Raw genomic sequence first — 24540 nt, forward strand, 5'->3', positions numbered from 1 at the left:
ACATCACACCATCTGGGACCCTACATCTTTCCTAGACTCCAGGAAAGCCAGCCTGCTGCAGGCCTCTCCCTCGGGTCAGACAAGCCACAGGATGTATTGTAGTGGAGCTGTGATTCAGGACATCACTAATTGAGAAGAGAAAGAAACGTTACAAAAGGGGCAGAAACGAAGCGGGACAAATTTTCCAAATTAAACGCCAAGTTCCTACGGAGGCCTGAGCCCACACAGCGGGACTACAAATCCCGGCGAGCCTGGCAGAGCCGCAGAGAGGACTACGCTTCCCAGCCGGCGCCGCGGCAGGCCGGCCAGGGGCGGAGCGGGGCGGGGCGCGGCCGCGGTTGTTGCGTGCTGCCCTCTGCCGGGCGCGGCGGGAAGTTGGTAAAGAGTGACAGCAGGAGCCCCGGCGCCCGGCGCGGGGCTCGGTGACAGCGGAGGCGGCGGCCGCGGGTTGGACGTAGAGAGCGGCGGCGGCGCCGACGGCAGAGGGAAGGGCAGACGGGGCGGGCCTCCCTGGTGGCGCGGAGCCGGAGGAGCCCGGGAGGGGGCGGCCAGCGCAGCTCTCGGGCCGGACACCTGAACTTGGGACAAGTTGCCGGAGCCGCGGGGCGCGGGCGGCGGACGGATTGACCTTCAGAGCTAGGTGAGCGGGGCCGGGGGGCAAAGGGTGCGCGGAGGGCCCGGAACCCCCGACCCAGGCTCCCCGGCTCCGATCCCGTGGGTTCGGGAGACAGGTGGGTGGGTGGGGGTGTCGGCTGGAAAAGGGAGCGAGACTGTGAGCGCCCGGCTGCCGCCCGCCCCGCTGTCCGTCTAGCCCGGGACGCCCGGCGCATGGTCGGGGCGGCGCTGCCCGCGGATCCTGAGAGCCCCTCCAGCCCCTCCCTTCAGGCTCGGGCCGGGGGGCGTCTTCTCTGCGACCTTATGTAACCAGGCGGGAGGGGCCGGAGCGGGCATGGGCCTTCCCGGCCGGGGAACTGGGAGTCGAAGAGGCGGGAGGCGTGGGAGCGAACTTGCAAGAAGTTTGAGGGCGTGTGGGCTCGGCGCCCACTTCTTCTCCACCGGACGCGGCTGGGGCGGGTGGCACTGGGGAGGGCGCCGGAGGTAGGGGAGGTGTGCGGGGGCCGAGTCCGGCCGGGCCAGGCCCTGCCTGGATGGTCCGGGGGAGTGGGAGGGCCGGAGCGGCGCCACGCCCCGGAGGCTGGGCTGCGGGGGTTGGTGGTGGAAGTACCATCCCTCCCTCCCTTCCCGTCCCTTCCTCCCTCCTCGGTCTCTCGAAGGAGCCGCCCCTGCCCGCGTACCCCGGTATCCCTGAGCGCAGTCTTTTTACACCCCTTGCATTATTCCACGACTTTAGGGAATCCCAATCCCAGAGCTCACCCAGCGCACTTTCCTCTTTCTGCCTTCCTTGAGCTCCCAGCCATCTGCCCGCCTCCCCCCAACCCCGAGTTACCCCACTCCGTCTCGGTCCCGAATCCCGGAAAACACGCCCCCTTCCCCCATTCCCTGAGTCCACACGGCTCAAACCCAGGCTGCCCCCCCCCCCCTCAAGCCAGCGCTCCATCTCTCCCCTCCCGGTACCCCAATCTGGTATTCGGCCGTAGCGCGTGCGCTTGCCTCCTCGAAGGGAGCGAGCTGAGGCCAGCTCGGCCCCCTAGCCCCTCGGCCCCCTCCCGCCCGGGGTTCTGGCTTCACGCACGGCTGCCCCGAGCTGCTCTGGGTTGCGCGAGCAGGTTCGCGCCGCAGCCGCCTGGCGTGCCCCGGCCCCGCGCCCGGGGAGAGGAAGGGAGGGAGGAGGGCTCCCGGGGCGGGGCTCGTCAGCGCCAGCGCCCGCACTGCCCAGGGCTCCCTTACCTTCTTCGTATTCCCTGCCAGCCCCTCACCGCGGAGTCCTACCCCGATCCCTCTCCACTCCTGCCGTCGTCCTCTAGCTGGCCTGTTCTGGGGGTGGTTCTGAGCGAACAGTTTCTGGACTAAACTTCGCGTTCGTTGGGGAAGTGTCAGTTAATTGCCGCCCGGCCCTCACCCCAGACGCTGAGAGAGGGATGCTTGGTCAAGTAGGGAAGGGGACAAGGCCAGTGCAGCGTGCGCGCGCGCACACACACGCGCGCGCACACACACACACCCAACACCTACCTCCCCCCCAACCCGTGACTCCTCTGGGATGTGGGCTCAGGACCCTGATGTCTGAGATTCTGCCAGCCCAAGACCTGGCACTCTTGGGCAACTGGGGGTGGAGGGGAAGGTAGGGGGGGTGGTCTCTGGTGTCCAGGACTTCCAGATGTGAGTGCCCTCAGATCAGAAAGCAGTTTTTGGTTCCTTGGCCTGTTCCTTCTGAGGCCCTCTCTGTGCCCAGCCTGGGAGACAGCCAGCAACAGTTAAAGGCTGGCCATAAGAGGCAGTTGAGGGAAAGGGCTGGTTGTCTTGGGAGCCCAGCCTGGTAATCTGAGGTGTACTTGTTCCATGCCTCAGTTTCCCTAGCCGGGGGGAAAATAGCAATTCACTTGGCCCCCTTCTTTTTGCCTGCCTCCTGGCTTCTGGGACTGGAGAGCAGAGAACCAGAGAGTGTAAATGACAGGCCGTCTGGGGTGACTCTCTGCTCTACCTGTCTGGGAGGGCAGCCAATGTTGCTTACAGTTTACAAGGTCTGTTACAGCTGCAGTGCTATTTTGCCCTCAACTCAGCTCTGTGTAGTGTAGCCAAATGGGAACCCAGGTCTGCTGGTTCCGGGTCCTATGGAAGGGGCACAGGATGAGGGCAGGGGACATCTCCTCAGGTGAGCACTCAGTCCTGGCCTTCCTAGGGCTGGTGGCGGGACAGCTCATAGTCCGAGGTGGGCAGAGGGTGGGCCAGGGCAGGCAGGAACCCGTCCAGGATTCTGGGATGGTGGGGGTACCCAGTTCTTACCCCCATGGCCAATGAGGCCTCTGTTTCAAGTCAGCTGGAAAGCAGGTGGGAGGAGCCTCCCAACCCTCAGGCCTGGCTGCTCTTTGAGGGTCTGACTTCTGACCCTGATCCCTCCTAGGGCTCTGTTTATGGCAGTAATTGCATCATTAGCCAGAGTTTATAGAGTTACTTAGCACCTGCCCCCACAGGGAGTGGCCCGGCCACCCCCTGGCTTCTGTCTCTTCTTTTTCAAAGTCAACGTGGTTTCTGCCAGCAGCAGGGGTTTCCCCAACCGCAGCTGGCATGAAAGCCAGGTTGGGCCTTTGTCCTAGGGATGGAGGGTAGTCAGCACTTGGGGCCCAGCTTGGGGCTGCCCTGGAGATGACCGTGGAAGTGGAGTTGGCCTCCTCTGATACAGAGGGAGGGAGTTCAGGGTTCCCAGAACTACCAGAAGTGTCTATATCCCAGGACGCAGCAGGCATTTTTGCATATAATGTATGTATCCTCATCTGAAAAGTGGGAGATAAAAATGCACACATGACGCAGGCTGCTGTGAGGAGTCAGGTGCCTGGTACATAGTGAGTCCAGGATGCTCCTGTGTATGTCGATGTCGGGTGTGTGTAACTGATGGGGGTTTGTGTATTTGGTTATGAGATTACAGGTGTCCAGGTACATGTATACAGATGCATTGTGTACGTGCATGCCTGTGAGAGAGTAATGATAACCTACTGTTACTAGAATATTTATCTATTCTCTTTATGCTATAAGAGAACAATATTGTAATAAAAATTAGTTATAAACAATAGATGACAACATTTATTGTGTATTTACTCTTCAGAATGAAGTAGGAATTATTATTTTCATTATACTGATTCAGAGAAGTTAAGCAGATTGCCTGAAGTCACACAGCCTAGAAGTGGTAGGGATTCTAACCTATGCCCAACTGATGCCAAAATCCATGTTCTCAATCCCTATGGAAGGCCACTTCAGGGTTTCCTAGGAGTTTTCTCTTTAAAGGCAGGATGTGGTGGTCCAGGAACCTTCTTTTCCCCATCCAGGGTCTCCTGATCTGAAGCCCCTGCCCCAGAACACATCTGTCTCCTGGCTACTCTTCTGAGCTGCTGACACAGGTGACAAAGGACCCTGGCGAGAGCTCTTCTGACCACCTGGGGAGGGGATGGGTTCAGACAAGGCTTCCTGAGTCTCCTTGGATACCTCAAACATTAACTTACAGTGAGCCCTCAGTAGGTACTTGTTTAACCAGATGTAGAGAAAAGGCTGCAGGGACCATTGGGTGAGAGGAACACAGGAGACCCCATGCTGACAGGCTCTGTTGGCTTTGTCAGGTCCTTGCTTCTCGCAGCTTCTGTTTCCATGTCTGTGAACCTACAGCATCTGTGGGGTCCCCTCCAATGCAAGACTCTACCATCTCCAGCAAAGGCACCAAGACGAGAGAAGCTTCAGAAAGGGCAGGATGTGAGGTGCGCAGGGGTGGGGGGCTGCTGAAGTTCACTCAAAATAGCTTTCCCTAAAGGCTGGCTCTGTGGAGCAACCAGCCAGGTTTTCTTGGGACACAGCCATAGCCACCATGTACTGAGCACTGGGCCAAGAGTACCCTAGCCAGGGTGTGGTCGAGAGCATGGGCTCCAGAATCCCAGCTCTGCCACTTACTAGCTGTGTGACCCTGGGCAGGCTGCTTAGCAGCACTGTGCCTCTGTGTCCTCACCTAGAAAGCGAGGATTTAGTCGCACCTACCTAACAGTGCTGTAGTGAGTGAGGCTGGGATGTCGGTCCCTGCTGTGTGTAGAGGGCTTCGGACAGTGTTGTGCTCAAAAAATGTTAATTATCCTAATTAACTCCTATAACTTCTTTATTTCTCATTTCCAGGTGAGGAGATAGAGGCTTAGAGAGCTCTGGGGGGAGAAATAAAGAGCTATGGGTTACAAACAGGCCTCTCCCATGCGTCTGACATCCTCAAACAAAATGCCTTTCACAAGGCTTTGCAGACTCTGTGGCTACAGTCCCCACTGCTCCCTGTTGTGCCACACCCAGCCTGGTCTCCACAATTAACAAGACAGCAGACTGGGCAAGGCCTGCAGCATCTCTCCCACCCCTGTCCTGCCCTGCCCTGCCCTGCCCCTTGGGGCTCCTTGGATAGCATCTGGCCTGGCCACTCCTGACCAGAGGCTCTCCCCTGCCCTTGCGCTGCCTGCCCCTCCTGCACTCTGCACCAGAGATACGGATCTTCTTGGCCGAGATATCACTGAAGGCAGAGCTAAAATCCCAGCAATAAAGCAGGGTCTGGGACTTACAGTGCCCACGGGAAGTGCTTTACTTGCTCTGGGGTGGTGGGGCTGTGGGTGAGAGCAGAGGATAGCCAAGAAGGGCAGAAACAAGAGGCAGAGTTGTCACCAGTTTTCTTCCCTGTCTCTTAAGTGTGAGCATAAAGAGGAAGAGAAATGAGGTCTGCGCATTCCCATCCTCGTCCAGCTTCCTTGGGGCCAGAGTGCCTCCTTGGCCCTAACCCACACTGCGGAGGTCCTGAAGGAAAATGTGAGGCCATGGGGATTAATCCAGGAATTTCAACACACCATCCAGAAACCCATGGTCCATATTCCCTCGTCCCAGTCCATGTTCATACTAGTCCCTTCTCCTGGTGCCCCCTCCCCTGCTCCCCTCCCTGTAACCAAATCCTGGGAAAGGCACACCTTCCCAGGAGACCAGGGGACTGCTCCATCGGACTGCAGCTCTGGTTGGATATTACAGTGACCTCGGGAGCTCGTGAAGAATGCCACTGCACCTGAGTCTTGGGGGAGGGGCCTAGATATCAATATTTAAAAAAAAAATTCCTGGAATGATTCTGATGCCCTTTCTCTAGGACAGTGGTTTTCACATTTGAGTGGGCATCCAGATCACCTGGAGGATTGTTAAAACAGATTGCTGGGCCCCACCCTCAGGGTTGCTAATTGAGTTGGTCTGGAATCAATAGGTCTATTCTACAAATTCCATAGGTCTGGAATTTGCAGTTATGACCTGTTCTCAGGTGATGCCAACGCTTCTGGTCCTCAGACCACACTTTGAGAACCTATTGCTTTGTGGCTACCCAGGCCAGCGCTTTCTGTTTCCTGGGTCTCTGATTGCTTCAGGCCTCTTAGGCCTGTTTCCTTTTCGAAGCCAGGTCCCCAGGGGTAGGGATCACCCCCAGTCTCTGGTATAGTCAACCCTCCATCCCCTACCCTGGCTCTCTGCTCCCACCTCCCATTAAACTGACCCATGTCCAGCCTTGGCCCCACCTTCCAGGACAGGCGTTTAGGAAATGCGTATTGCTTCAGGCCGGGTGAGGTGGACAGCACTAGCCCTGAGAGTCATCAGAACGCTGGGCATGATCGGAAGCTCCTGCAAAATTGCTTAGAGCCAGAGCAGCATTGCTGGAATCAGGAGTGGGGGGTGCGATGAGGGGGTGGGGAGAAAGGGGGAGGGAAGGAGGGAGAGGTGTCCAAAGCAGCCCCTCACTTTGCTGAAGTGAGCTGTAGGTAGCCCCAGCATGTTTTTTATCTTCCCTCCCCATGGAGGGTATGTGATCACTGTCTGAACTGCATGTTTTTGTTAATAATAAAAATGATAAAACACACACAAGAAACAGTCATTCCCTTCTCCTTTCCTCACCTAGACTGGACACGTGGGGAGGGTGGGTGGGGGTTCACTGTTGGGAGTAGTGACGCCTCTATCATCTTCCTGGGTCTGGAGGGCAGCAGATAGTCCAGTGACCTGGGGGCTTGCACCAGGGCCTGTTGGGGCAGAGTCTTCCTTGGAAGCTGAGGGGGTTGGGGGGAAGCCTGGTGGGAGGTGAGAAGAGATGGTGGCCGGTCCTGCAGCCCTGCCAGGGGTGGTGAGATGAGCTTGGCGTCTGAACCCCTCAGTCTACAGATGAAAGGACCACTCATAGGTCACACTCTGAGCACAGGGGTTGGGCCTGTCTTGTCTGATGCAGTATCCCCAGTGCCCAGAAGGGAGCCTAGTATGTAGCGGGTGCTCAGTGCATCTTTGTGGAGTGAGTGAGCATGAATTGGGCCCCAGTCATTTGTTCAGAAGTGAGGACACATTAATGCTTTACCATGGTGTCTGCTGTGCAGAAGTGTCACCATCTAAGACCCAGGCATTGGTTCACAGGGACTTGGACAAGGAGGAGCTCCTTGCCTCTGCCAAGGTGTCCAGGCCCAGACTCGCTCTGGTGTAGGGCTCACAGCCTGTCCCTCCCCCCAGCCCTTGCCCTCCCCCACCAGATCTACCAGCAGGTCTGTGGGGTGGGGCTCCAGTTTGTCTTCTCCTGTTTGCAGAGGGAAGTCACAGCCTGTCCTCCGCCTTGTTTATAATTGGTTTGGGGACAGCACCTGCCTCAGCCCCCTACTGTCCCTGAGGGGTGCAGAGTGGCCAGGAGGTGACACACTATCCTGTCCCCCACCCCCAGCCGCCTCTTGTCCCCTCCCTGCTCTGGCCAGGTGTGCTCTCAGCTGCCCCAGCCAGTGAGGCACCAGCCAGCTTTGCTGCAGGCTAACTGGGGCAGTGGGACTGTGGGCCTCTGAGGCTGGCTGGCACTGCCCTTGCGTTGTTGAGAGGAGGGGGACTGAAGCCCAGGGAACTCGAGGGACCTGCTCCAGCGCCCCATAGCCTTGAGCACCGTTGGGGTCAGCAGGCACAGGCTGAATGCCTCCCGGGTGCCTAGCTCTGTGGCCGCCAAGCAAGGTGGGTGGGAATAAGGACATGGCTCCTCCCCCAAAGCTGACAGCCTGGTAGGGAATTTCAGTGACTGCAGAGGACAGAGAAAGACAGAGTAACGTAAGATAGTCCAGAACCATGGACCAAATGACTGGTCAGTGTGTTGACGTCTGGCCCTCTGGTCCGAAGAGCATTCCTCTTGGTCCAGAGAGAGTTTTTACAAAAGGGCTCAGGCTGGCGCTGAGACCATGGCTCAGCCCTTCCCACTCTCTGAGCCCCAGAAAGGGCAGCTCTCCCACTCCCTGGGTCCTCTCACCTCTGCAGGCCCAGGAGCCTTCCCTCCTGGACAGGGTCCTTCCTTCTAGGAGGCTGAGGCTGCTGAATGCGAGGTGAGGCCATGGGGAGGCTGCTGGCCCCTGGGCCACCCACCTGTCACTTGGAAGCCCTGGACTGTGGGGGATGTGGTGCTAAATCAGGCCCAACAACTCAGGCCTCTTTGGACCTGCCTGTGGCTTGGAACCCAGGGGAGTGTATCTGCTCCCCACTACCTCGCCTCCAGCACCTCTCTCCTCCCCTCTTTCCCCTACCTTCCCGCATCCCCATCCCCCAACCCTCCATCTAATTCCATGGCATCTGGAACATCAGCCCTCTCCTGCTCTCTGTCCCCCTTCTCTCCATCTTTATTTGTTTTTCTGCCTCCCTCCTTCTTTTGGTGTCTTTCAAGGGTGTCTGAGACCTGCCTTGCTCCCCCAGTGCCTTCCCAGTGTGGGCCTCCAAGCTCTGTTGTCAGGGACCCAGAGGAATGGCCCGGGACAGGGGAAGGTGGATGTAAGGGAGAGTCCAGCTTCATGCAGCCCCCTGGTCTTGGCCACCAGAGCATGTGGTGGCTGGGATGCCCTGGGGTGGGTGGAAGATGAAAGGGCCGAGGGGTAGCCCAGGCCAGCTGGAGGAGCCTCTCTGCAGACAGCCCTGGGTATTGCTGGCTCCTCCAGACCTGTGACTAACTAGAGGTTCTCATCTGGTTTGTTTGGCCTAATCATCGTGTTTTCAAAACCAGATGTGAGAAGAAAATATCAGAGCCTCTATTTCTATGTACTGATGTCTCATCCTTTTCTCTCCCCTTTTATTGTGAAATAGAGCACAGTTGCCAAAAAGGGTATAAACCTGTCTGGATAATGTAATAAATAATTATAAACGTGACCACTCAGATGAAAAAACAGAATGTAACCTGAATTCCAAAATCATCTCATGTGCCCCCACCTTGGTTATAAGCCCCTCCCCGCGAGGCCACCACTGTCCTGGCTTTTAAGATAATCACTTCCTTGCTTTCCTTGATCATATAACCACCTGTACCTGTGTCCTTTAGCAATAGAGTTTAGTTTTGCCTGATTCTGGATTTAATACGGCTGGAATGACCTTGAACCTGTTCTCTCGTCATGCTGCGAGCTTCATCCATGTTGTTGTGTGTCGCAGTGCTGAGCTCCCGTTCATTGCTGTGGCGTATCCACCGTATGAACTTGCTGCCGTATTCGTAGCCATCCAGCACACACTGGTGGGCATTTGGGTTGCTTTCCTTTTTTGGCTACTGTGAACGATACTGTAAGAACATCCTGGACTGTGATTCCTAGTGCATTGGAGCATACATCTCTCCAGTCTATATAACCCAGGAAGGAACTGCTAGAGCACAGGGTATGCAGTGAATATTTCAGCATTAGTAAGTACTGTGTCAAGTGGTCGCACCAATTTTCTCCTCACTGGCGGCATCCGTGGGTTCCTGTTGCTCCGTATCCTCACAACACTTGGTGTTGATTGGTGGACTCAGTTCTGTCTTGCTGGTGAGCGGGTGACAGTATCTCGTTATGGGGGTAATTTACGTTTCCCTTCTCATCTGTTTTTATGTATATTTGCTCACATGCATGATATGTCATATGCTGGTATTTATAAGTAGCTTCTGAGAAAAAAAGCTTGTTTGGGGGTGCTCAAAATTTTTTTACTCACAGGAGTGTGTGATCAAAATAACTGAAAGACCACTGAAATATTGAATGCCAGGGAGGGGATGGGTTTGTAGGGTGGGGTGGGGAGGCGGTCTTGGGACAAGATTCCCAAGTGGCAATGCCTCCAGTGGGGCAGCTCTGCCCAGAGGCTGCTGAGCCCACAGGGCACTCCCCGGCACCTTCAGGCCCCCCGCCTGGCACATGTAGGGCCAGAGCCCCCAGCGGATGCCCTTCAGTTTAGAATTGGCAGGCGCCTGGCTTTCAGGTCCTTCTAGGCCAGTAGTTTTCAACTGGGAACAGTTTTGCCTCCCAGGGTACATTTGGCAATGTCCGATGGCATTTTTGTTTGTCACAACTCGGAATGCTACTGGCATCTAGTGGGTAGAGGCCAGGGATCTGCTAATGGTCCTAAAATGCTCAGGACAGCCCCCACAACAAAGAATTGTCCGGCCACAAGTGTCAGTCCTGTTGAGGTTGAGAAACTCTCACCTGGGAAAGGAGCCAGGAACCAGATTTGCCGTGAACTCGCCGCACAGCCTGAGGGAAGTTACTGAGTGCTTTGAGCCTCAGCCTTCTCATCTGAAAATGAAAGTAGCCAAGGTTGCTGCCCGCTGCCCTTTGTGGGTTGCTGTCGGGACTGGGAAGAGGATGGCATCTTTGGGAGCATCCCTGCAAAGGGGCCCGTGGCTGGGGTTTCCAGGGGAAGCAGGGCTTCTGGCACCAGCCCGTCCCTCACCTGTGCTCCCTGTCCATCCACTGAGCTGGAGGCATCAGGTGACTGGCCATGAGCTTGGGCCCTGGTTCCTGCTACCCCAGGCCTCAGAAGGCTGTGGGAGAACCACTCTGAGGGCCCCAGCCTTTTGATGAGGGCTGCAGAAATGAGGGGCTCTCTGGGGAGCCCTGGGGCCCTGGGCAAACCATGCCTGACTTTGTCCTCAGGCGAGTGGGAGTCCAAGGTTGTGTGCAATGATAAGCGGTGCTTATCCGACTCCTTATCTGAGGCCCATTGCAAGTCTGGGCCATGAAGGGTGGGAGCGAGAGCTCATCCTTAGGGGCTTTGCACACCCAGGCCAGGCTCCTACTCACTGTTTGTGTCCTTCCAGAGTTTGCTATTCCATGGAGGGCCCAGGACTGGACCAGAGTCCGGCTGAGAGCTCTCCAGGCCCCTCTGAGCTCTTCGCCCTGGGGCTCACCTCATCCTGTGCGTCTCCTCCTCCTCCAGGAGCCCTGGCTGGTCTTCCCTCTGCTACCCTGTCCCTTCCTGAGACACACTCTCATGAAAGGGCCTGGTAAACTCATCCACCCCGGGGTATAGATGACTAATAACAGCTCAGTGACTGCCAGCCTTTCTTGACAAGCGGAATCTACCTACCAAAGATGGGAATCCCTTAGCCACCAGAAGGAAACACTAGAGAAATGCCGTGTCTCTTAGGCAGGCTGTTAGAGAAGTGCTTCAGGGCCTGAAGAACCTCTGAAATCGCATGTGTAGCAAGAGCCTTTTCCCACAAGTGGAAAGTGTGTGGTGGCTCCGATCTCCCCAAAGCTTCTCGGGACAATGCTTGGTCTCAGGGTCCATTTCAAGGTGGGCTGTAGTGACACTGTGGATCGGGTGTCTGCAGGCCCTGGGAGGGCGGAAGGCTGAGGTCACAGGTGTGCGGTCAGTCAGGAAGGCAATGAAGTGTGGGGCTTCTGGCTAAGAAGGCACACGTGTCTCGGGGTGGGCGGGGGCGCGGGCAGGGAGGATGTGTGGGCTAGGGTTTGGCCCGCGTGGGACCTGGTGGGATTTCTGCAAATTCTTGCCCTGCTGTGCCTGTCTATCTTGGTGCAGGGGCAGCATGGCTGGGGGCTCTGTGAGGCCGAGCTATATGGGTGGGTGGGTGGATGGGGCTGTCAGAGGCTCAGTCTGGGAGCAGGGAGGGCACAGTAGGTGGCCTGGCGCCCTGGGTCCATGAGACGGGAGCTGGGAGACCATCCGTGTTGGGGAGAGCTGTGGCTGTGAGAGGCCTCCCGGGCATGCGGTCCCCTCTCCGCTGTGAGTAATCCTCAGCCACATTTGCAGCTCCCAGGGGATTGTGTAACTTCCTCTCAGGCCAAGGTGCAGGGGGCTGGGTGAGAAACAGCACAGGGGAAAATGAGGAAACTGGGGCCGGCTCTGGGGCAGGGGCACAGCCCTGGGCCCTGGCCCCTGGAGGAGCTGAACATTCCTGGGGGCCCCCTTCCAGGGGGCTGCCTTCGCCCAGGTACGTGGGTATGTGTGTGTGCGTGTGCGCGTGTGCGTGTGTGTGTGTGTGTGTGAGTGGGGATGCGGTCTTGCAGGCTGTACTGGCATGGGGGTATCTTTTGAGCAGGGTCAGGGCTGGGGAAGCAGGTAGTGCAGGGGAGGGACCCCTGCCCAGTCTCCGGGGAAGCATGGGCTGGTGGACAGCGTGTGAAGTCAGAGTTGGAGGAGCCGGCCTCTGAGGAGCAGTGCAGCCCTGGGCAGTTAACTAAGTGCTCCCTGCCTCCTCTCCCCTAGGCTTGTATGAGGCTCTGGTGAGGAGGTAATGTGTGTGATGTGCTCAGCCCGGCACCGGCCAGACCATGGTTAATACATGTTGATGTCAGGGGTGGGGAGCAGACCCTGGGTGCGAATCTGGCCCCACCGCTTTTGCAGCTGTGTGATCCTGCTGCCTCAGTTTCTTATTCTGTAAAACGGAGATGATAGTTACAGTGCCCTCCGTGTGGGTTCATTCTGAGGATTAAAAGACTGAATTTGTGTGGAGTGCTCAGAGCAGCACCTGGCACCCAGTGAGGGGTGCTCTGCACAGGTTAGCACCTTACCTGTACGTGAGCATGTTTGTGTGCAAATGCCACAAAACCACCCAGGTTCACGGTGATTATTTCTGATGATGGGGATTTCAGTGGGGACCGGGGATATTAATAAGAGCTCACATGTCCAGGACTTACTCCATGTCAGATACCGGGCCCAGTGCTTGACCTGTCCTAGCCCCTTGAACCCTCATGGTCGCCCTCTGAGGTGGGTGCTGTCATCACCCCCATTTCACAGATGGGGACCTGGAGGCACAGAGGGGTCAAGTGACTTACCTGGTCAGTGACATCAGTGAAGGGAACAGCAGTACAGTCTGCCTTAGCCCTGAGGTGGACCTGCAGCCCCCATCCCAGCCCCTTCTCTGGGTTCTGCTGCAGGCGGGTGAGGGGTAGGGAGCAGGGTCTGTTGCGAGGGGTGTGAGGGCCAGCCTTGCTGCCCATGGGCCCTGGCCCAGGAGCCCTGTCTTCTCTCTGTACCATCTCCAGTCACATAGTCAACAAATACAAAGAATGTCATTAGCGTGGGGAATGGCTTTTTGGGCGCTGGAATTGGCGTAGGCTTCCTTGGGCCGAGCTTCCTTCCGGTGCGTAGACTTCCTAGAGGAGCCGAAGACCACTCCCCGAGGGGGCAGGGTGCTGCAGTGGTTCTGAATGTGGCTCCAGACTGAGGCAGTCCTGGCTTTGAATTCTGTCTGGGCGATTTACTGTGTGACCTTGGCCTCAGTTTCCTCACATATAAAATTCCTCACAGTCCCTACCTCCTAAGATGATGGTGAGGATGAAATGAGATCTCATAACAAAATGCTTAGCACAGGCCTGGCCAGAGTTAAGTGTCTGCCACATGGATGCCTCTATCAGGCACCTGCTACAGGCAGGGTCATGTGCCAGGCAGGGAGCTGGGCTATGCAGATATCCTGGGAGCGCCGTTATCGGAACTGTGGATCAGGGCCACTGACTGGACCCCAGTCTGGCCATGAAATCAGTTTAGTGGCTCTCAATGAAAATGAAATGAAAAGGAAGTCATAAATTTGATGAAAAAGAATGATAGAAAACATCCAGTGTGTTGCCAGTTTTGGTAAGTGCTGCTTTGTGAGATTTTTTTTTTGGTTTCGTGTTCATGTACCTGTGTACCCACACTCCATGTGTGTTACACTAGGTCAAATAAAATACACTTCTCTGTGAGTCATGGTCAAAATATTTGGGGCCACCACCTTAGGGATCCTCTCCCTCCTGTGCAGTGATGTGTAGTGGTTACACCTACTCAGTGTAAGACCCAGCACCACGTGTGGGAGTTGGACTGGGTGGTGGGGCCCCGTTCATAGCAAAGTGGCTGAGTGAGCAGGCCCTGTGGGGGTCAGCAGAGGCAGAGGCAGGGGGAGGTCAGGGGGGGCTTTCTGGGTGATAACACGTGTTGGTGGAGACAGTGAGAGGAGGCAAAGCCTGGGGTGAATGGTTGACTTGGGGTCTGGAGATAGCCACCTTAGGAGGTGGGGGCTTCCTGTCAGCGGAAGGCTGCAGGGCCAGGCCTGGCCAGAGGTAAAGGTGAGGGGTAAAGGTGAGGGTCATCTCAGGGCACTAGGTGAGGGCTAGGCACCTGTTCCCTGGCTGGGGTGGGGTGGAGTGGGGTAGAAGAGGACTCAAGTTAACCAATGCTCCCCTCACCCCAAGATTTGCAGGACCTGCCCTGACTGGGTGAGACCCAGGGCTCAGATACTTTCTCTCTTCCCCTGGCCCCTAGGAGCCTCCTGAGTCTTCTTTTTGCTGCCCCAGCTGGCTCCAGTGGGCCTGGCCTGGGACCTGGCTCAGCCCTGAGCCCTGGTCCAGAAGCCTTTCTATGACTTAGATCCCTGCCCGGGGTAAGTCAGGGCCTCTGTTTCTTCATCTGTAAAGTGGGCACGTGTATCCCTGAGCACCTGGCTCTCTGGGTGATGGTGATGCCATCTTGTGACATAATGGGGATGAGTTGGCAGTAGGAAGTGTGCCGAGCTCTGGATGGGTTGCTACTGTTCTAAGTCTGGGAGGGCTGGAGAAGGTCACGAGGCTATCAGCTGCCTGGGTGGAGAGCCCCCCACCTCCCCACCCCATGACCTGGGGCCGTGGGACAAGGGTGGGGAGAGGCCTGTGACCCATGGTAAGCTGGGGATATCCCCGGCTCTGAGGGGAAGGTGGCCTTTTAGGGGCCTCAGAGGATGACACCTAAATTTGGCCTAGATTTGGGAAACCCAGCCTCCAGAGCCCCCACCTCCATGGGGTACCCAAGGAGCCCACGCTTGGAGGCCTGTGATGCTAGGTGGAGGGGGCTGCACCCTGGGACTGATTGGCAGAGGCCAATTTCCAGGAAACCGTGGGTGTCTTTGAGCCTGCTGAGCCTAAATCCCGGAAGCTCAGGCATGGATGTGGTATTTAATGACAGTCACATATACTGAGCACCTACTGTGTACCAGGCACTGTGCTAAGCACTTTTGTATGTTTATGAATTTATTCTTCACAATAACCTAACACACAGGTCTTTTTATCATCCGGTTTTATAGATGAGGAAACCGAGGCTCAGAAGGGTGAAATCTCTTTCCCTAGCTAGTGAGTGGCAGAGCTGGGCTTGAGATGATGAGTTCTGGATTCAGGCTGCCATGATTGAAATCCATGCAGTAGCACTTGCCAGCTGGGTGACCTTGGACAAGAGCCTGAACCTCTTTGAGCATTTCTTTCTGGCTCTGTGAAATGGGCACAACCACAGTGCCCTCCTCAAAGGGTGGTTGTGGGAATTACCCGAGATCATGGAGGTCAAGTGCTTCCCTGCACCTGTGGGAGCTGCTCAGTCATCTCTCCTGCCTGCACCAGTAACCCCCCGTGTGACCCTGGGCCCATTCTCTGGTCTTCCTGGGTCCCAGTCTCCTCAGCTGTGTGACAGAGGCTACTGACCTCTTCCCTGCCCTTCTCAACAGGATTGCTGAGGGTCAGATGGGATCAAAACCCTGGGTGGGTCCTGGGGGAAGACTTCATAGTACAGAAACGCCAGACTCCTTGAACCCCTGAGCTGCCAGGAATTTTTCAGGGCTTGGAGGTAACTGCAGGTCCTGATGTGTTTTGTTTGAGCCTCCTTCAAGCTTTCCTGTTTCCTGCTGGCCCATGCAGGCATTTGAAGTGCTGACCCCAGATCTACTCTGGGGTTTCCCAAGCTGTGTTCTGTGGAAGGGTTTGGTGATCAAGCAGATGTGAGAGAGTATTGAGTAAAAAAAAAAAGTAAAATGGGTTTCTTTGCTGCAGGACTTCTCAGAGCCTTTGATTCAATAATATTCATTGTGCGCCTCCAATATGTGGTCCTGATATACTCCAGGTTATCTCAAAGGCCTAGTGCTCAAAGCTCCATTTTCCAGATGGAGAAACTGAGACCTGGAGTGAAGCCACAGAGATGATTTTCCTGGATCATGCAGTTATCTCTACCAGAGCTGCGACCAGACCCCAGGGTCCCTGACTCCATGCCCAGTGCTCTGTCCAGGACACCTGCCTCTGCCCCTCCTTGCTCTGTTCTCCTCAGAGAAGTGTGTGTGGTGTTACTCCCTCCCTGAAGGCTCCTTGGCTTTTTCTGGCCCCTCCCTCTGGCTCCCAGCAGCATCAGAGGGTGTCCTGTTCCTTCTGGATGTTGCTGGAAGAAGGGGCTATGCTGAGGTTGTGGGATCCTGGGAGATCTTCCCGGGCTGGTGGGCGACAATAAGGCATCTCCTGGCTGTGGGGCCCTGAGCAAGTGGATTAGGTTTTCTGAGCCTCAGTCTCCTCAACTGTAGAGTGAAACTCATCATCTCATCTACCATCTGCAGTTACTGAGAGGTTCAACTCTGACACCCTGTGAGAAGGTGCTCTATTCATCTTCAATTTGTGTGCAGATTGTGTGTGTGTGAGTCTAGCAACTCCAGTCATTTCTGGGATGATGAAGAAATGAGGGGGGGCCCTGGCCATGGGATCCCCCTAGTTCACCCCCCACGTCTGATATCTGCCCTTTAGTATATTTCTGGCTCTCTCTGGTCTATGTTCCTCTGGTCACGTAGGAAGTGAGCCAGTCTGGATGACGCTATGGACACATTTCACAGGTGAGATGCAGGAAGGGAGCCTGGGGCACGGTTTCTTAGTGTCCTGCGGGGAACTGGTATCAGAGATGGGAAAGAAATTCGATTGTCTCAGGGCCTCAGTACAGCTCTGCCTTGGGCATGGCGGTCTTCTCCAGATTCTGCCCACTCCTTTGATACGAACCCCTCCGTGTAGCAGAAGAGAGCTTGTGGGCGTGCCTGTATCTCTGTTCACACCGCAGTTGGGATGGAAATATCCCAGGCCCTCTGCTGGCTGTGTGGGGCTCTGAGAGAAAGGCTGAGGGGTGGGCCAGGCTGGTTTGGGAGGTGATGGTGCCTCCCTGGCAGTGTCCTCTCCTGGAGGGCTGTTTGCCCGAGTTATTCTTAGCACTGACTCATTATAGAGACTATTTTTAGCCTTGTTTCTAAGTGTTGCCAACATCTGGTGCAGCCAGTACCGAAGCGGGTGGGGGTGGCAGGGGCGACCCTTTTGGGCATTGCTGGGGCCTGGAGCCTCTGGCAGGAGAACAAGGACAGAGTCTCCTGCCTCCTGCACCTGCCGCAACGTGAAGCTGGGCACGCAGTAGGCGTCCTGTTCATGCTTGTGTGATGTTGGCCGGCCCACAACCTCATCCTTCCAGCTCCTGTTGGGTGGGGAGGTGGCGAGGTGGGGAGGTGGGGTGGATGTTACCATCCAGCCGGAGACAGGAGCTGACTGAGCTCATCAGGTGGACTTTCCCACGTCCATCCCTCAGGGGTTCCAGTTGGCCTCTGAGTGCTGAAGAGGGCCTCGGCCCAGGCTAGGCCCCTTGTTACGGCCACCACCGCAGGAGGAGCCAGCAGTCATTATAGAGAAGGCAAGTGCTCAGTGGTGAGGTGCGCAGGCTCCGGGACTAGACTGCCTGGGTGCATGTCCTGGCTTTGCTGCTTCCTAGCTGTGTGACCTTGGGTGAGTCATCAACCTCTCTGTGCCTCAGTTTCCTCACCTGTGAGATGAGGATGGGAGTATAGTGCCGCGAGGATTAAGTAAAACACTAACACATGAAATGCCTGACTAGTAAGTGCCACGGAGTAGGGAGCAGGTCGCGTTGCCTCGATTGCTATTGTTATCATAGCTAGTGAGACGCTCTGTGCGCCGTCCTCTTGCGGTGAGCTGGGGAGGAGGCACCTTGGCTCTCCCGAGTGGGGTGAAACTTGGGATGGGGCTCAAAGGGAGTGTTTGCACCCAGGCATCGTGATGATGGCGATTTCTTGGGGCTTCCCCGAGGGGTCAAGGGCACACAGGTGGGTTGGAAGCTGGGGTTTTGCCCTTCACTGGTTGGGTGAGTCACGTAACTTTTCTGAACGTGTGTTTCTTTACCTACATGACAAACATGAGACTATGTAGGCCACAGAGTTATAGTGGGAAATAAAGCCTTTGATGTTCATGGGACGTTTTGCCCAGTGCTGGGCACATGGTTGGACCTGAATCCTCAAGGCTTGCTTTTCTTATCTTGCTGTGTCCCTTTTCCATGTGGGGGATGCTGTGCCTTGGGAGTCGTGGACAAGAGCTTGGAGGTTTGGTGCTCTGGGCTGGGGGTCCTCACCCTCCCTGAGTTATGTGATCCACGTGTGGTGCTTGCCTCCCCTGGGCTTCTGGAACACGTAACACGGAAAGGCCAGAGAAAATTGTGGCTTTCAGATTCTTTCTCAGAACCCCAGGGGGTGTTTTGGGGAAGGTCTGGGAGCATCGGGGAGGCCCCCAGTTGGAGGTCAGGGGGTCTGGCCCTCTCCTCTCCCCACAAAGCTGCTTTATTCTCAGGTTTTACATTTCAAGGTTCCAGGTAACCTTTGTCTGAAAACGGGGCTCTACTGTTGAAAGCAGCCTGGGAATTCCCGGATGGCTGACTCCTCAGGCCCCTTGTTGTCTGACATCTGTGCCCTCTGACTCAGCACTGACTCTGGGAGGTGACCTGTGCCATGGGCACCTGGGCATCGATGCTCAGAGGGTGCTGGCGCTCCCCACAGGGCGTTGGGGCAGAGAGAGAGCTGCCAGGCTGCTGCTCAGGGGAGAGCTTTGCATGCTTACTGACTGTGGGACGTGGGTGCCCCAAAGACAATACTCAGTCCAGCTGGCAAAATCTCACAGGAAGGAGCGAGGGCCGAGATTGGGCAGAGAGGCCCCTGCCCCAGCACAGGCACGTTCAGATGTGAAATGAATGAAGTGGCACCAGCACAGCATCCTGGGACAGCGGTGCCTCTGATAGGCTGGCAGGTCTTCCCCTCCCCTGCACACTCTCACCCCCACTCTTTTTTCTCACTCCTCCCTCCACCTTCCCGTCCTCTGCTTTGTTTGACCAGTCTTGAGCTACCCCAGCCCTGCGGGCCAGGCTTAGCCTTGCTCATACATTTAACAGAGACACTTCCCCAGCCTGAGCCTCAGTTTGTTCATCGGTAAAATGAGGATGATGGGCTTCCAGTCTCAAAGCCTCTGTTCTCAGGGCAGGTCACACACACACACACACACACACACACAAGTGTGTGTGTGCGCGCGCACGCAGGGGCCCACAGGTTCCCAGGTGAAGATCGGAGTGCTGCGGTGCTCTGCTGGGGGACTCCAGGATGTGTTGGGCCCAGGACAAGCCTCGAGTGGGAAGATGGGGGCCTGTGGGTGTAAGAGGAAGGCGGGCATCCAACTGTGTCCCCTGGGTGGGGAGCTGCCACCATAACTTCTGTGTGTGACCCTCTGTGAATGTGGGCGGTAGCCCACAGGGACACATCTTTGTGTCGTTATGACGGGGTGCGAGAGGGTGCGTGACTTGCGCCAGCCAGGGAGCAAGGGCAGTTATCTCCTTTTGCTGGGAGCTTCCTGGGCTCCGAGGAAAATGGGAAGTGACTCATGCAAAGGGACCCCTCCCCAACTCCCCATATTGGCCACAACCTGAGGGAGAGGGTGGCCTGGCTGCCTCTCTTTCCCCAACTCCCCAGAGGCCCATGTCCCCATCTGCCCTTGCCTCAGACTCTGTATCTCACTCAGGGTAAGTGGCTGCCTCAACTTGGCAGTCTGACACTCCTCTGGGTGGCATTTGTGGCGGGGGGGGGGCATGCCTGCAGCTGTAGGAGTCAGTGTGCCTCCAAACCTGGCTCAGGTACTCCCCTGTGCCAGAGGAAGTGGCCTCTAGGCCTAGCCTGGGATGCCGTGGTCAGCACCGAGAAGACCTGCCGGGAGGGCCAAGGCGAGGCTCCACCTGCCCACCGTCTGCCATCTCCGGCCATCCTGGCTGCAGCCACCAGTGACTCATGCCCCTGGGTTCTGAGCCAGCTCCTCCCCTGGGGCACCAGCGCAGGGCCCCAGCAAGCCAAGGAGGGAGGAAGGAGGCCCTGTGTATGGGGAGGGGTCGCAGCAGGCCTCTCTCCTGTTTTTCTCCTGGCCCCTGTGGATTTCACCTTCTCCTTTGCCCAGAGGAAAGGCTGTAGCCCCTGATGACATAATGGGTCCCAGATGCCTAACAAGTGAACAGCCTAGCATGGCAGCTAGAATCAGGAGTCCCTCTTCCCCACTGCCCTCCACCAGGCATGTCCCTATTCCATTGCCCCGGCTCGCTGGGGGCGTGGGTGGGGCCTGGGCCACCTCCCCCCGCCCCATGGGGCTGGGCAGCCTAGGGGGGTTGGGGAGGCCCTCTCCCAGGAAATGAATTCCTGGCCTGACCCCAGATGCCGGCCTGCCCAGCTCTGTGCTGGGGTAGCGCTGGGTGCACACACAGCCCCATTGTACGCCCGGGCCCTGTGCCCGCCATGGGCCTGGCACCAGCTCCATCAATAGCAGTGGCTCCGTCAGCCCCTCAGCACACCCTGCCAGGGCCCAAGCCACTGGCCCCTGGTGAGCAGGAGGTGGGAGGGCTGGTGATTGGGCTGTGAGTGTGTCCTGAGTGCAGGGCTGGGGACCATGTACATACCTGAAGAGCCAAACACAGACATTTGTTTCTCTCATCACCTGTGCCCCATTCACATGAGGAAACCGAGGCATCAGGAAGCTTCAGTAACTCACCCAAGGGCACACAGCCAGTGAGTGGCAGCGCTGGGGTTTGAGCTCAGGCAGCCTTGGTCCAGAGTCTGCTCTGCACCATTTACTGCACCGCGCACCCAGCCTCCAGGTCAGGGCTCAGGGAAAGGCAGGACTCCTTCTCTCTCCAGTCCAACTTTGGGGAGTGAGGCAGGCTCCTCTCTGGAAAGTACATGTCCCTAGGGTGGAAGGGGACCCCGGAACAGTAGTGTCTGGAGTCCCTGTGTGCTTGTGAGAAGTATTGTAGTTAATTTTCAGGGATGCTACTGGTGGCTGGGCAGGCAGAGCAAGTCTCCAGAGTTGGAAGGTGGCTCTGTGCCTCAGTTTCCCTGCCCCACAAGCACTGTATATGCCCTGTGCTTTTAGGAGAGCAGAAGAATACAGAGGTGAGGTGTGGCCAGGGCTGGGACCTGGACCCTTACCCCTTTCCCTGTGCCCAGTAGGCCCACAGGAAGCTCCCCTTCCCCAACCTAGACCAAGGCCTCCTGTTGCTTCTATTCTGAGAGTCCGTCCTGAGCTGCCCCATCTCCTCAGGTTTCCCAGCCTGAAGAGGCCTCTGAGGCCAGGGAGCCAGCCAAGGGGGCAGCCTGGCTCTAGACGGTGAGGGCACCCCGTCTCTGCCGAGCACCCAGGCCCCTCAGGCCAGGGTGGGGGTGTCCAGATTCAGCTCCTATGGGGCTCAACTTACCCCTCATGAGCCTCGACCCCCAAGGGGCTGGGCAGAGCTGAAGCTCCTCCCTCCTCCTCAGCCCAACCTCCTTGTCCCCTGTCCATCCTGGACACAAGGCCTGGCTCCCCTTCGATGCCACCTCAGCCCTCTCAGCAAATGGACAGGGCAGCCTGCAGGGGCCATGATATTGCGAAATGCCAGGACTGGGCCTTGGGGACAGGTGGGGACGAGAGGGAAGAGAGAGGCTGGAAGGGGACACCGAGGCTGGCTCCCTTCTCACCTTGTCCTGGAGCTTGTCTGCTCCGGCTCAGCTTTCTCGGTTTATGCCATTCCCCCCAGACAGCCAACAGCTCTCCATCCAAGCCTGCAGCAGGGCACATCAATCCAGAAGGGCCGTGTTTGAGTGCCCTCTACCTGGGAGGTGCCGAGAAAGAGAAAACCTGGGAACAGCCTTCAGGGAGCTTCTGCTACAGCTGAGAAAACTAGACAGAGTAACTTCTCTGTGCCTCGGTTTCTCATTTGTAAAATGGGTACACTAATATCTCCTACTTCCCAGTATTGTTGAGAAGGGCAAATGAATTAAGACATAATAAAGCCCTTAGAAACAACTCCTGACAAATGGTAAGTGCTCACTATAGGTGTATTGGTAGTGCTTGTAGTGGCCATCATCATTCTAGTAGAAGTACAATATATAATACCAGGTAGTCCTGTTTTTCCCAAACTAGATTGTGAGTATCAGTGAGGGCGGGACTGTCTTATTCACCTCTGTATTTTGGGATCAGGCACAGAGCCTGGCTTGGAACAGATAAAGTAATTATTTTCAAATGGTGATCAGAGGAGGGTGAGGTCAGAGTGGGCTGCCTGGAAGAGGTGGCCCTGGAAGCAGGACTTCCAGAGATAAGTGGGCATTAGACAGTCTGTGGGAGGGGGATAGGGTAGGGGGAGCATCTGGAGGCCTGGATTGTGTTGGGGAGAGAGTGAGGAGGCCCCCTTAGCTGACTTGGTTAAAGTAGGGAGATTCTGGATACTTTGAAGGACCCACTAGGGAGTCTGGACTTTATCTGGTGGACAGTGGGGATCCATTGGGGAATGACCTTTCTTTGTTGCTCAATCCGTTTTGTTTCTGCTCTCTTGTTCTCTCAGGGCTGTTTTCTTTCTCCACTTCTCCAAAGACAATAAACTCTTCTTTCTGCTCTTCAGTTTCTTCTCTCTGATCCCTATTCACCCCCATCCCATTGAGCCACACTCTGTTCTGCTCAGCTGTCCTGGCCTGTTTCCCCCGCCTGCTTCTGTCTGGCTTCCCCTTCCTCTCCCTGGCCCCTGACCCACCTTCCCTGGGACTGGGGTTGGCTGGACTTGGACTTGAGGGGAGAGGGACACTCGCATGGTGTGATCCCTTGGTGGGAACCAGTGTGGTGGTGACTGAGCCCAGAGGATACCCTCGGTTCTGACATAGCCTGCTAACCCCTTCAGGGAACAACCCTCTCCCAATCACGTGGCTAAGGCTCATTAGGAGAATCTTACTTTGCATTTGTCAACCTGATGAATGGAGAAACAGATTTTCCTAACAGATAAATTAGAGAGTGATGGGCCTTCATTTTCTTGTTATTAAATTTAGCCTAAAAGGATATTGAACCAGATAGGAACCAGACTGCAGAAAACTAGTGTCTCTTCTGTCTCCTTTCAAACATCCATCCATCTATCCATCTAATATATCCATGCATCCATCATATCCATCCATGTACCCATTACATATCCATCCATCCGTCCATCACTTCATGCATTATATCCATTATATCCATGCATGCATCCATCCATGTATCTACCAAATGTTTATTGAGCACCAAATTAGACGCTTTATATTTAATCCTTACAGAAACTCTCCAAGATGGACATTATCCTCACTTTGCACATGAGGATACTGGGATCCTGTGAAGTTAAGTAAGTTGCTGAAGGTCACTCAGCCAGTAAGTGACAGATCTGGGTTTCAACTCTACTTACATCAAAACACATGCTCTTTGTGCTGGATCAGATGGCCTCCCTGGGTGTCCCTAGTGCCTCATTTTGAGTATGGAACATAACAGCCATGCTACTGCATGAACGGACAGGCATGCCAAGATTCTAGAATGCTGGAGTTCCATAGTTCTGTCCTAGAAGCAGCCTGGGGGTGGAGAGAATGCTGGGCTTCCAGTTGAATTGGCATTTGCTACTGGTAACCTAATGTTGCCATCTCCACCCCTGCAACGGAGGCTTCTTCTTCACGTAACTTGCAACCCAGGCACGTCCTTGTTTCTTCTCTTCATTTAGCCAGCTCTGCTTCTAGGGGCAGCCCTATCTCCCACAGGTAGGATCGTTCTAGGTACATGCTTGGCCACTGCTTCCAGCGCAACCAGTCTCCCACAGCCACTGGGCTCTTGTGCGCCTGCCTCTCAGCTTCTCCATAGGATGACTAGCCCTCATCTTACTCTGGCCCTTTTGCTGGCCTTTTGTTAAGCTTTGGCATTAGCTGCACAATTCCAGGTCAAAACTGCCTCCTCAGGCCCTATTGGCTGAGAAAAGGATGTGAGTGCAGGTGGTTGACTTGGGAGGTGAGCCCAGGAAGCATTAGCAGTGGAGTAGGTGAGTGAGACATGGAAAGGAAGGAAGCCTGTAAGACGTGTGTCAGGGAGCAGGTCACTGCTGTGGGCAGCTGTGGCTCAGTCTCACTAGGGATCTTTGTAGAAAGTGCATTATCAAGGTTTCTTTTCTTTCTTTCTTCCTTTTTTTTAAGTTGAAGTATAGTCAGTTTACAATGTTGTGTCAATTTCTGGTGTACAGCATAATGTTTCAGTCATGCATATACATGCATATATTCCTTTTCATATTCTTTCTCATTATAAGTTACTACAAGATATTGAATACAGTTCCCTGTAGAACATGCTTTAGAGTTACCCAGCCGTGGGACAGGCTGAGGGAATTGGATATCCCCCTCAGTCTTTGGCTGGGGGGGCCGGGGTGCTACCTCCCTTGGCTCTGGCGCACACAGGTGCTGGCAGTTGGAAGTGCTCAGGTGGGCAGGAGAGACTCACCGAACACAGGCGTGGTGGTCCAGCCAGTCCCTTGGAGCGTGCCTCTTGTCAGGCCCTTTTCCCACAGCTCCCTTCTCTCCATGCCCATGAAGCTGCTACCTGCTAGCTGCCTGGCGCAGACCCTTCCCACTGGGGCCAGTCACCGGTACCACATTCACTGTGTTCCACAGATACTTAAGGTGCACCTACTACGTGCCAAGTGCCAGGAGAAGAAGAAGAAGCTGTCAGGACCCCTCTGGATGTTCACAGCAGAGGAAGGGGTCCAGTGTGGAGGAGGTCCTCTGCAGATGCCAGACACAGC

At 55.9% G+C, this 24540-nt stretch overlaps 1 protein-coding gene across 1 annotated transcript in view; it reads left to right on the plus strand.

The window, feature by feature from the left end:
- The first annotated feature begins 371 nt into the window (after positions 1-371).
- Positions 372-24540, plus strand: part of TFEB (transcription factor EB) — a 44328-nt gene continuing 20159 nt past the window's right edge. The window contains exon 1 of the mRNA XM_072945026.1: positions 372-640. The gene's annotated coding sequence lies outside the window, so the exon portion shown is untranslated. The remainder of the gene's footprint in view (positions 641-24540) is intronic.

The sequence above is a fragment of the Vicugna pacos genome, chromosome 20 (assembly GCF_048564905.1).
Source record: "Vicugna pacos chromosome 20, VicPac4, whole genome shotgun sequence".
In the NCBI taxonomy this organism is placed as follows: Eukaryota; Metazoa; Chordata; class Mammalia; order Artiodactyla; family Camelidae; genus Vicugna; species Vicugna pacos.